The sequence below is a fragment of the Triturus cristatus genome, chromosome 1_2 (assembly GCF_964204655.1).
Source record: "Triturus cristatus chromosome 1_2, aTriCri1.1, whole genome shotgun sequence".
NCBI lineage: Eukaryota > Metazoa > Chordata > Amphibia > Caudata > Salamandridae > Triturus > Triturus cristatus.
In genome coordinates, this window is record NC_140580.1 from 581,069,967 (window position 1) to 581,082,203 (window position 12,237).

Sequence of the window (12,237 nt, forward strand, 5' to 3'; positions counted from 1 at the left end):
CAGAGACAAATTCAACCGATTCACCTTGAAGAGGACTTAAACAATCAAATTGTCTGACTTGCTAGACCTTAGTTTCAGTTTATAGTTCTCTTTTTCTGGCGTATCAACCAGGGGGAGTTTTGAGTCAGTCTGTGAGGAAATGCAGGGCTGAAAGTTCAAGTCAGATGGTAGTCCATGAAATTTTTTGATATGGCTCGAGTGCAACCACCCTTTGCGTCCCTCAATCTTCACAGCTGTCCTTGTGGTCAATAAGACGAGCTTGGGCGACTGCCAGCGAGGCTCCAGCGGGTTCCTTCTGTCGAAGTTCCTTACAAGCACAAGGTCCCCCGGAACCACGTCATGGGGCTTCACCTCAGTGTTATCGGGGAAGGCTGCAGCTACCTGTGAACGACAAGATTGTAGTGCAGACATCAAGGAAGCCAGGTAATCTGTCAACATATTACAATCAACATCAGTGATTTTACGAGGTATAGGCGTCCCCCACATATTTGGTGGTCTACCGAAGATCACCTCATACGGGGATAGCCCTGTTCGAGAGTGTGCTACCATTCTCATGTAAAAGAGAGCAACTGGTAAAGCTACTATCCAGTCGACACCTTTTTCTCTACATACTTTGGACAGTCTAATTTTCAGAGTTTGATTATGCCGCTCCACGAGACCTGCTGCTTCGGGATGTCGGACACAGTGGAATTTCCATTGATATCCTAACAGAAGTGAAACATGTTTCATTAGCTCGGATGAGAATGGCTGGCCATTATCTGAGTACACGACACGGGGCAAACCATACCGTGGGAAGAATTCTCGAACTAACTGTTTGGCAGTAGTCGGGGCAGTGTAATCTGAGACGGGATACGCCTCTGTCCACCGGGAAAGAGCGCATACAACTACGAGGACATATTTGAATCCTCGACATCGTTCCATCTGGATATAATCCATCTGGAGGACTTCAAAAGGGTGATCGGGGGGTTGAAATCCACCCTGTTCTACAGGTACGCTTTTTCCTGGATTGAACTGACAACAAATCATGCAGGTACGTACTTTCTGTTTAGCTGCTGCTCGCAAGTGTTTATTGAACCAAATGTGTTGAATACTGTCTAGCATCGCTTTCTCTCCTAGGTGCGCTGGACTATGTATTGTGTTAATGACGACTTGAACCATGGAGTCAGGAAGAAACCATATAGATTTTCCCTTCGTCATCCATCCTTGATCCGTTTGGATCCCTCCTAATTCAGTCCATCTCTTTATTTCTTCTGGTGTAGCATGTGTCTGTATGTCAATTACATCAAGAGCGGGATCCTTAACTGTCATGCAGTGTGTTGGTGTCGGAACTATTGTCTTTGTCGTGTCAGTTGTATGGGTCTGATTCTGAGCAGTCTGTTTAGCTGTTCTGTCAGCTAGGTCGTTACCCTGAGAAATAATGTCAGTCACTTTCGTATGGGCCTTGCATTTCATAATCGATATTGCAGTAGGCAGATGAATTGCATCTAACAGAGCTTGAATAAGGGGACCGTGCTGGATGTGGGCACCGTGAGAAGTTAAATAACCTCTCTCTCGCCAAAGCACGCCGAAGTCATGGACGACTCCGAATGCATAACGTGAATCTGTGTATATGTTGACTTTCTTATTTTTGGCTTGAATACAGGCTTGTGTCAGAGCGATGAGCTCTGCTGCTTGAGCTGACAAGGTATCGATACAATTTGTTTCAATAACTTCAGTGTCTGTTGTGACTGCATAAGCGGCCACTAACTCTCCTGTATTTGTTCTCATGCATGAACCATCTACATACAATGTCAGGTCTGGATCTGATAATGGAATATCTGTCAAGTCTTGTCTGGGTTTCGTCGTAATAGTAATGACTTCAATACAATCATGTGCCAATGGGTCTGTTCCACTTAATGGCAAAAGTGTGGCAGGATTTAATGTACTACAACGTCTGATTTCTATGTGTGGCTGGAACAATGTCAATTCATAACCCGTCAGTCTTGCTATAGTCAAGTGTTGTGTTTGGGTCCGGTTCAAGAGAACCTCTACTGCGTGTGGTACTTGTACTGTCAATTGATGTCCTAACACTATGGCATCGCTTTGTCTGATTGCTAAAGCTGTTGCTGCGACTGATTTCAGGCACGCAGGAAGAGCCTGAGCTACGGGATCTAATGTACTAGAAAAATAAGCACATGGTTTGTGTGATCCTGCCTGTTCCTGAGTGAGTACTGACAAAGCAGTACCTTCACGTTCTGTAACAAAAAGTGTAAAACGTTTGCTGTAACATGGTGTTGCTAAAACAGGTGCTTGACATAAGGCTTTCTTTAAGCTTTCAAAAGCTTGTGTATGTTCCTGAGTCCAAGGGAGGACAGTCGATGTCGCTGCCTCCTGTGTTGTCAACTGAATGAGTGGTTTTGCTAGAAATGCATATTGAGGGATCCACTGCCTACAGTACGAAGTGAGGCCTATGAATGCCCGCACCTCCTTTTGTGTCTTGGGTGGCGGCATGTTAACAATTAACTGGATACGGTCGGGTGTAAGCTGTCTTCCCCCCTTGGACAGCAAGTGCTCTATGTGTGGCTGGAACAATGTCAATTCATAACCCGTCAGTCTTGCTATAGTCAAGTGTTGTGTTTGGGTCCGGTTCAAGAGAACCTCTACTGCGTGTGGTACTTGTACTGTCAATTGATGTCCTAACACTATGGCATCGCTTTGTCTGATTGCTAAAGCTGTTGCTGCGACTGATTTCAGGCACGCAGGAAGAGCCTGAGCTACGGGATCTAATGTACTAGAAAAATAAGCACATGGTTTGTGTGATCCTGCCTGTTCCTGAGTGAGTACTGACAAAGCAGTACCTTCACGTTCTGTAACAAAAAGTGTAAAACGTTTGCTGTAACATGGTGTTGCTAAAACAGGTGCTTGACATAAGGCTTTCTTTAAGCTTTCAAAAGCTTGTGTATGTTCCTGAGTCCAAGGGAGGACAGTCGATGTCGCTGCCTCCTGTGTTGTCAACTGAATGAGTGGTTTTGCTAGAAATGCATATTGAGGGATCCACTGCCTACAGTACGAAGTGAGGCCTATGAATGCCCGCACCTCCTTTTGTGTCTTGGGTGGCGGCATGTTAACAATTAACTGGATACGGTCGGGTGTAAGCTGTCTTCCCCCCTTGGACAGCAAGTGCCCAAGGTACACAACTTGCTGGACACAGAATTGCAGCTTCGAAGGGGACACTTTGTGCCCCTTGTCGGCTAAGAAATGTAAAACCGTCAGTGATGCTTTTTCACATTCAGGTTCGCTTCTTGCGGTGATCAGCAGATCATCGACATATTGGAGCAGGGCAGTGTTAGCTGGCATGTGGATACTGTCAAGTTCTCTTTTCAGTGCTTGACTATAGATGCTGGGGCTTTCTGTGAATCCTTGAGGTGCACGTGTGAATTTAAAACTTCGTCCATTTAAACTGAATCCGAACAAATATTGGCTTTCCGGATCGATTGGGACGCTAAAGAAAGCGTTCTTGAGGTCAATTACAGTAAAGAACGTTGCTTCTGAATCTATGGCTGTTAGTAATGAAGAGATATCTGGGACCACGGGGTATTGTGGTACAATGCATTTATTTAATTCGCGCAGATCAATAACTAATCGATATACTGGCGGTGCTTTTGGATCAGTTTGTTTAAGAATCGGAATTATCGGGGAATTACATACATTGGAGTCGGTTTCCACGACCACTCCTTGTGCAATGAGCTCGTCAATGATTTGCAGCAAAGCCACAACAGCATCTGGGGGTAACTTGTATTGTCGCATTCGTGGTAGTACTACTCCTGTTTTGAGTGTGACTCGATATGGTGTAATGTGCATACAACCTACATCAGTGGGGCCTTGTGCCCATAAATGTGCAGGTAGATTCTGTAACCGGTGATCCATGTCTCTAGACATGTAGTGACCTTTAAAGTCACGCAAAAATAGTCGTACTCCGTCCGGAGAACAACATATTATAGCTCCTAGAGCTTTCAATGTCTTTATACCTAACAAGTTTTCTGGACATGATTTCGTAAGCAATAGATCTGTAGTCCGTGTTAATGGACCGACTGTGAATGCAAGTGGTTGCGATACTTCGTTAATAGTGGGCTTTCCTGAAAAACCAAGGGAAATATTTTGTGAGCCTGAGAGGGGTGCCCCTGGAACTTCGCTGTGACTGATAGTTGTTCTGCTTGCCCCTGTATCGAGTAGAAACTTTCTGTCTTTCCCCAATACTTGACTCTGTACATAAGGACCCTCTTGATCTACAGGAACCTCAATAAGGGGTAAGCCAACTTCCCTCTCTAGGCTATTTCATGTGTAGCGCTGATACTCTGGGTAGTCATTTTGTGCATACTGGTACATCTGTTGTGTCGTGTTTTGTGTTGCAGCAATAGGCTGTGGCTGTTGTTGTAGTTGTTGTTGTTGTTGTGGTGCGGTCTGTTGTACAGCTGGCATAGGCTGTATATTCTGAGGTACTTGTTGTTGGATCTGATCCTGTCTAGGCGGACGTGGTCTCTCCTTCGTTATACCCGTAGAGATATTATGTTTCAGAACTGCGCAATCGTGTATATAATGACCTGGCTGTTTACAATAGTTGCATGTCCCTCTAACAGGACCCGCTGAATCATTGGACTGCGTCGTACCCTTTTTATGACCGTCGGCTGGAACTGACTGCGCAACAAGCATTTTCATTTTCGTGTCTTTCATACGTCTTTGTTCATGTTCTTGTTCTTCTCTAATTCTATTGTGATGATATTGTAACATTTGTAACATCTGTGACGGTGTGTTACCTTGCCAAGTACTCTCGAATTTCAGTACTCTATTCTTAACTTGGGGCAGGGAATTTTCAACTAATTTTGTCACAAACAGATGTGGATACGACTCACTACTTGCTTTTATGCCACTATTAATACCAAAACATTTTTCAAATCGGGAATAGAAATCACTAGTGTCTTCATCTGGTTTTTGTTTACAGGCTGAAATTGCACCCCAGTCTTCCTTTTTCGTAGTCAATAAACGTGGTAGTACCTGCACTAATAATCCTGGTAATGCTGTAGTCTTTTCCCCAAGCCCCGAACCTGCAGCTCGGGCCTTTTCTTCGTTTTCTAATGCTGTCCAATCTATCTTTTGGTCTCCCACCTCCCATTCCTTTTCTTTGAGTTTCTCGTAAATACCGGCAGGCAATAAGACTTTTAATATTTTCATAATGTCAGGGTAAGTATACTCTCCCATGAGTAACATGTCTTTTATCTCACGGTGGAAACCTGCTGGGTCTTTGTCATGGCTAGGTACTACTTTCTTCATTTCTAATAATTCAATTTTAGTTATGGGCGTGTACACAAACACGCGTTTAAAAGTATTGTCATCACCTCTGACTGGGTGCACTTCGCGTAAGGGATTCTGTCTGTCTATGTGATACGTTTTTCTTTCCTTGGGGGGAACTGAAACATGTTCTGGGCATACGAAGACAATGTACTGGTGTCGATATTCTAGAATTTCTTTAATTAAATCAGTACCTGAACCTCTCCATTTGTTCGTGAGTAATTCTATCAGTATATCAGGTAGGGGACCAGGATCGGAGTGTTGGCATCTATATAATATGAGGAGGTGTTGTATCATGTATATACCAGCTAAACGCTGTTCGTCTGGGGTGAGATTCAAAAACGTGTGTGCTAGCGTATCATCACTGTATTTTTCAGAACTGTCAGCCCATTGTACTGCTGACCTGGCTAATTCTTGTTCATCCATAGAATCGAGCATGTGGTACCCCCTTCGGACTCGAAGTAATTTATCAGCAGCCTGGAATAGGTGTTCAGGGGACCTTGCATTTAACATAGGGGCTTGAAAATGTCTGTTGCATTCTGGACGTATCGGACGTATTGGATCATTAAAGTATCTGGTATTGTTACAAGGTCTTCCCCTACCTACATAAGCTATCGTTTCTAATTGTCCTGTGGGCATTTCTGATTCTTCCTCCTCCTCTCCATCTGATTCAGTTTTGTCTGCCTCCAATCTGGCTTTATGTATTCGTTCTACTTCTTTGCGGATCTTTCGGCACATAGCTACTATACACGTCTGTTTATCATGTTTTCCCTCTGATATATTCTGACCCCATCTGGTAAGCACTTGCATTTCATCCTGATCTACCCCAGGCCTATCTCTGTCTCTGATCAAGCAGTTTATGAAGAAGCGTAACAGTAATCTCTGTATATCCACTTTCTGGTAATCCATGGCTTCGTCAATACTTTCAGGGCCTTGCCCTATTTGGACAAAGCGATATATATTGTCCAGATGATTAACCATTCCTGGTAGTGTCGTTAAATATATTGAAGCTCGTCGTATACGTAGTGATGATAGCAGCATTCTGTCATTTTTACCGGGCACTGGATCATATCTACAATCCACAAGATGTTCCTTAAACATGTCGGACGTTGCTATTTGGGGTGTACGTTGGTTTGCTAAATCTCTAAGAGACGATTTACTTCGTGACGGTGGCGTGGCAACAATTGCTGTCGCACCTCCTGTCGCACCTTCTGAGGTGCTAGGCGCGAAAGGATTCGTTGACTGTAAGGTAGAGACGGTAGATGTAGGAAAAGTGGTAGAAACAGATGAGACTGTTGGAATGTGAGGAGGAGTTTGTTGTTGCGGAGATGGGGGCGGATGATCTCGGGGTTGAGCACCATCGACAGGTGGCGTGTGTGGTGGAACATTAACATATTCGGGAGCTACATCGTCTAAATAGGAAGAAAGGAAAATATCTTTTGCGGTCTTGGGATGTGCTTTAATCGGGAGTAATGGGGGTGGCAGATCTTTCGGTATTTCCGGAGTGGCCTTAGGTAAACCTTCGGCCAAAAGAGGATACATACCATTCATAAGAGTGTTTCGTTGTCTGTCTACTTGTTCTGTTTTTACTCGGATACCTTCCTCAATTAATATATTTTCTCGGGCTTTATTTGAGTTCTCCCTACTTTTCTCTTCTTTTCTGAACTCTTTCTCTGTGCGTCTATGCGATTCTTTACGCCATAACTCAATGGCATCTTTCTGTGACTGTCTGGCTTTCTTTTTCCATAATTCTTCTTCTACTCTCATGATGCAATCTGCATCCCATGTCCCAGCTGCGGGCCACCTCTGACTTTCTGCTAGATCCTTGGTGTAGTCCACCCATAAGTCAAGATATAGTACGGCATCTAGGCCATGTTTATGATACATAAAGTACCCTGGAGTGTCCCTAGGTGGAATGGGAACAGCTTCTTCGAGTACTCCTTTTCTAGTTTTGATCTGTCTTAATTTTGAAAAGAACGGCATCTTTAAACCTTGCTACTTGATTCTTACTTGAACTGGACTTGAACACAATTAATACAATAAACACAATAAGGAACACTCATTCATACCACAATTTTTAAACCTATTAAAACATTTAACATTTAATATTTAACATTTAACGAACAATGATAATTAGAAGAAAACTAGTCACTGACATAATACTAGTACTAGATAATACTGAATTATATACAAAACATACTAGATATACTGCTAAACAGTACAGATACACTGCTAAAACAGTGCAGACCGGATCTGTGTACCCAAACCCGTCGTGACCGGCACAAATTAATGTGCACGTCTAAATGCCTCCCCAGCAACGGTACTCACCGGGTAGCACGGAACGGAAGGCCTCGGAACTGAACTGGACTGGACCGGACTGGACTCGACTCGACTAGGAACTTCGGAACCTGGTGGGCCTCTGTATACCTCGGATCTTGCTCTCTCAGCTAGGCTCTGGTCGGGATACTTCGCACTTCTCACCGCCTCGTCTGGGTGTTGATCGCAGCCTCAGTCACCCCCGCTTGGCCGGAGGGAGATACAGGAAATCCTGCGGGTACGCGTTTTTGTCCGTCCAGCTGTGGCAGGAGACCGGGCCTGCAACGCACCTCCGGCGCGTGAGATGGGAAAGTGTCCCTGTTCGGGCGCCAATTTATGTGGTAAATATTTAAATTACCTGTACTATTTTTATGCGGTAAAGTCTAGTAAGAATAACTCAGTCAAAATAAGAGGCAGAATCCGTGGTATTAGAGGTTCTGAAAAGGACTTTATTCCTTACAAAGGAATTATGGTTCGAACCAGGCAATCGTATTCCATCACCACGAAGGTTCAGGAAGGGATAGGCAATACATTATTGACAAGTAAGGATATATATATGAAAAGCATTACGTTAAGACAGATGCAGGAGGCGTAACAGCTGATAATACAGATAAGAATACACATACGTAATGAAAATAGGCGTATACTAGAAACGTCATTTAAAATGATGTCACAAGTGGGTGGATCCATAAGAGAATCCTGCAGTGTCAGCAGAAATATTTGGCAGAGATGCGCGCGCAGCCGCATGACGTGTGATTGACGTGCAATTAGAGGGTGAAGGGGAATTGACATTTAGCTCTACATGTGGAGACAGAAGTCTGGGGGGTCATGTCAACCTAATCCCAAATCGTATCTAATATCTTTGTTTAAGGAACTGTTTTATCCAAAAGGAAAGGTCTCTCGGACGGAATCTATTCTATACTGACTGTTAGTGCAGGTACAAGCGTCTATGTGTCTACATGAGATGCGAGGGGGCAGGAATCTTCCATGGTAACAGGGGCTATGAATTACTTGCATAAAGACAGCGAGGCCGGGCCCTTTGCTCGGTAGCTGGAAGGATGTTTACCTAAACTACTAGACAGGAATGCATTGGATGAGGAGCGGAGCAGATAACTTGAAGGCTGAATACAGTTTTTGGCAGGCAACAGGCCGCGTCAGGCACCGTTAGCCGCGCAGGGAGTAGGACAAAGTTCATGGATACGGATGCAGGTCCAGGCTGGAGCATTTCAGAGGTAGAAACAGGAGAAGGCTTGATGGCAGAATTCAGGGCCTACTCGCCTGAACTGTAAAACGTGAAAAATGGACCATATAAAGTCGGTGGCCAATCATACTTAGGAATGGAATATTCGACCCATTCATGGCGGATCTGAAAGAGGACATGTTGACGTTGGACGCACATGTATTTGCGACTTCATAGCTGGAACTGGAGGGAACATACATGTACTTGTAGCATGTACATGGAGCCGTTGGGGTCTAAGATAGGGGACATAACTGATCATAAAATTCATATTTCCTCACTATAAGCCACCAGTACCTGTCCTAAGCTTGCTCCAGTTTGTTTAAGACTTCCCCCAGATATTGTCTCTTCCCTGTCACCAGTGTATTGCTGACTGTCATTCTCTCTCTCATCAGGAGTATATATGGGGACTACTGGTCCAATGGTAACTGGCACTGACAAGGCATCTGGTAACTTTGTATTCCTTGCAGTCTGGGCTAGTTCGTAATTGGGGTATCTCATTCCCCCTGACCCTCCAGGGATCCGTACCATGGCTATTTGTCTCTTGACTCCATTGGGCTGTACTTCAAACCACACCTGCCCTGCTCCCCTTGTCTCCTCTAGTGGTTGTGACCTCTCTGTCTCTCTCTTGGAGTCACAAGGTGGAGGTCGTTCTGCCAAGAGCCTGTCCAGAAAACTATTGTCTGTATCAATATCTCATCTTTGTTACTTTTTCTCTCTGATTCTCCTGCTAACATTCGAAAGGGATACAGACGCTCTCCTTCTATAGTTTCTACTCTCCATCGTTTCAGCTGTGCACCCCATCTGGCATCCTGATATGCCTTCATTGATCTCCTCATTCGTCCCTGTGATGTCTCTCATTTCTTAGCTACTCATCCAAGCGTCTAAAGCCTCAAATTGTGTTGGTCGAGGTGGAGGTTCAAGGGCAGCCATCACCCCCCTCAGCTGGTACAGAACCTCCATACGAAATGACCCATTCCGAGGGAAAGCCAATTCCCCTTCTTTCTCTGTGATTTTATACCAATTCTGAAGCCAAACAATTGTATGCAAACGCACATTCGTTGCCATATAATGTGCAGGGGTATCCTCCGGTGGAGCTTCCTCTCCAACCCGAGTCACCACCCCTCTGTCACCTCTGCACAAATCTTGCAACACCCGAAAACAACGCATCATGACAAGCACTCGATTGGCAACCCACAATCCAACAGATGACAACAAACGCAAAGCAACCAATCCCAGCGCGGCGTCACACCTACCGACCAATCTCAGCGCGGCGCACCCTGACGTCACTACTCACTCCTTGCAGCGGTTCACCCGCCTTTACAATTTCACTTCGTACATTCGCTCACACATTCACTTCTACAAGTAACTGTATAACCCAAAGTTATTAACCAAGTAACGGGTCCTACCACAGTCACAATAATTTACGGTTACAATAACAAGTAATTGTCGGCCCACTATAAGATCGATAGAACACTCACACAAGAACACGCATCTGCTATGACCTCCGGCCTGCGTTGGTCACTTACCCATTGCGATCCACCCCCGGTACCTGAGGTGTCTCACAACAAGTGATTCCCGCACTCACACAAAGTTCCCTGACACAAGTGAGCAGTCGACAGCGCTTCACGACTCCCACAATTTTTCAGACAATTACATTATAATACTATCCCGGGATCTTGGACTACTCTTGAACCCGTTAACCAAATTCTCTGATCCTCACGTGTACGAACCAGTCCTAATAACCACAATCACTCAACATGCATCCCAACTCCGCAAGACATCATACAAATATAACACACCGCAATCTAACACTCTTCTCAAAACCGTTCATACTCACGCTGCCTCTCTTCGTTCCGCTGCACCGTCAACGTCTGCCAGATTCCGCCACTCTTCGCCGATGTTCAGTCTGCCGCATCCGGACCTCAATTCCTCCTACTCGGTCCTATTTTTCTCCTTTCCTCCCACTATTCAGGGGTAAACCATCCTCTGCTACCATTTGATTACACTTAATTGCACCCCTATCTTCTTCCTCGCAATCAACGCCCAGGATCATTTATTTACCCACTAAACAGTGATGGAGGGGAAAAAAACATTTCATAACACGATGACAATAGCGTACCTGAAAGTACCACAGACTCCGACTTTTAGGTTTGTCAATTTATTATAAGGCCAAGAATAATATGATGTACACACATCGTAAAACCATCATATATAAGTACAAGAAAATCAATACAGAGCCGAGCCTACAAATATAAGTGATTCAGCACAATAAAAATAAAATGGTGAACAACTTAAAATAGAAACGGAATCCAACTCTCTTTTCATGAGAAAATAAATCAAATCTGTCCCTACACTATTCTAAAAGACTTCCCATGTAATGCCTTTCTATCAGATCCCAAAGGTGTCAGCATGTGTTGACTTCCTGAGAAGTACTCACGTCAAATGGGTTAGAGTGCTTAAGGCTAGGAGCGAGGTCTAAGATGCTCCTTTCTCTCCGAAAGCTATCAGAAGTCTGGGCTCTCTGTCCCTGCGCATCATATAATCTAGAATTCGAATCTCAGTTACATCCTGGTAAAATTTTATATTGCAACTTTTTCTAAATGGGGAGGTTCACGCCTTTTAATTAAGAAGGCTTGTGCGGTGCAGTGACCTTGGTTCTTAGGACAGTCAGACACGAAAGATATCCTCCCTTCTGTCTTCAAAGCATTCCTTGTATCTTCTCCCATCTGAAAATAACGAGTTGGCATTCCAATACCTGCAGTAGGATGAGAACACTGCTATTTCTTGAAAACAACATGCATTTCATTATTTAATTCTCGAGAGACCAAGGAGGTGCAAAACAAGTACAGTCTTTGGCCTAAGAAGTCGGGCAAGTTAAACAAAAACGATTACATTACATGGTTATAAGTTGTCCTGCCTTTTGTATACGCAGGCATGTGTAGTGAATTAGCCACCTTTGTGGTCTGACACCCTATGATGACCCTCAACCACCACCATGTTAACTGATTTTAGTGTGTTATGTTAGCCTTGCCTTAATGTAGGATGGTCTTGCATATGCCTGCTTCTCTTCTGTCCTGTAATCTTGCTGTCTTTTAGTAGAATAGTCTTGCCAAGAATAGAAGGTATGGGATGTTGAGGTGCAGTGTTGTGGTTGGTGGTGCACACATGTGCTCAATGTTGTATACTGAGGGATAAAGTCTATAGTGTTATTTGGATTATGTGACCCATGTGTTGAACTATTGCCTTTGACATGGTTTCATGTCATCCTTGCTTTTCTGATTCCATCTTGCGTTGGGCCTTTGTGTGCATGGCTTAACTAACTCCATTTTCATGACTGAAGCTATTTTCTGTGCCTG